This window comes from Dasypus novemcinctus, chromosome 22 (assembly GCF_030445035.2).
Source record: "Dasypus novemcinctus isolate mDasNov1 chromosome 22, mDasNov1.1.hap2, whole genome shotgun sequence".
NCBI classification, from domain to species: Eukaryota; Metazoa; Chordata; class Mammalia; order Cingulata; family Dasypodidae; genus Dasypus; species Dasypus novemcinctus.
Window position 1 is genome coordinate 40,422,023 of NC_080694.1, and position 1,659 is coordinate 40,423,681.

The following is a 1,659-nucleotide window of genomic DNA, read 5'->3' on the forward strand; positions in this document are numbered from 1 at the left end:
TGAGGTTCCCATATACTCCCTACCCCCCCTCACTCCACTCCTTCCACATCAACAATCTCTTTCATCATCGTGGGACAGTCATTGCATTTGGTGAATACATTTTGGAGCACTGCTGAACCATGTGGATAGTGGTTTACATTGTAGTTTACACTCTCCCCCAGTCCACCCAGTGGGCCATGGCAGGACTTACAGTGTCCAGCATCTGTCCCTGCAGTACCACCCAGGACAACTCCAAATCCTGAAAATGCCCCCACATCATATCTCTTCTTGCCTCCCTCTACCCTCAGCAGTTACCATGGCCACTTTCTCCACATCAATGCTACAGTTTCTTCCATTACTAATCACAATAGTTCCATAGTACAAAATCAGTAAGTCCACTCTAATCCATACTCTATTCCTCCATCCTGTGGATCCTGGGATGGTTATGTCCACTCCACCTCTCTATCAGGAGGGGGCTTAGATTCCATATGGATGATGGATGCAATTCTCCTGCTTGCAGTTGTAGGCACTCTTGCTCCCTGGTGTGGCGGTTGACCTTCTTCATCTTCCTGTTAGCTGACCAGTTTTAAGTCCAATAAACCAGAGGGTAGGAGCTGCAAGTCTGCTGAGGCTCAGGGCCTGGCTATGACATGGACAGATGTGGAAGGTTTTTGATGAATATTTCAATCTCTTTACTTGTGATTGGTTTGTTGTGGTCTTCTATTTCTTTTAGGGTCAGTGTAGGTTGTATGTATGTTTCTAGGAATTTGTCCATTTCATCTACATTGTGTTGTTTTTTTGTCATATAGTTATTCATGGTATTCTCATGATCTCTCTTATTTCTGTGGGATCAGTGGTAGTGTCCCCTCTCTCATTTCTGATTTCATTTATTTGCATTCTCTTTTTTTTTTCTTTGTCAGTATAGCTAAGGGATTGTCTATTTTGCTGATCTCAAAGAACCAACTTTTGATTTTGTTGATTCTCTCTTTTGGTTTTTTTTTGTTCTCAATTTCATTCATTTGTGCTCTAATCTTTATTACTTCTTTTCTTTGGCTTGGTTTGACATTAGTTTATTGTTCTTTTTCTAGTTCTTCCAGGTGTGCAGTTAGGTCTTCAATTTTAACTCTTTCTTCTTTTTTAATGTCAGCATTGAGGGATATAAATTTGGCTCTCAGCATTGCCTTTGTGGTTTCTCATAGGTTTTTAAAGTTGTGTTCTTGTTTTCATTCATCTCAAGATGAATTCTCTTGCAATTTCTTCTTTGACCCACTGATTATTTGTGTGTTAATTTCCATATGTTTATAAATTTTCCCTTTTTACATCTTTTATTGATTTCCAGCTTTATTCCATTATGATCAGAGAAAGTGTTTTGTATAATTTCAGTCTTTTTAAATGTATTGAGATGTGCCTTGTGTCCCTACATATGGCCCGTCTTGGAGAAGGATTCATGAGTGCTTTAAAAGAATGTATATCCTGCACTTTTGGGGTGTAATGCTCTATAAATGTCTGTTACATCTTGTTCATTTATCATATTATTCAAGCTTTCTGTTTCTTTATTTATCCTCTGTCTGGATGCTCTATCCAATATTAAGAGTGGTGTATTGAAGCCTCCAAATATTATTATAGAGATGTCTATTTCTCCCTTCAGTTTTACCAGTGTGTGCCTCATGTATCTTGGGG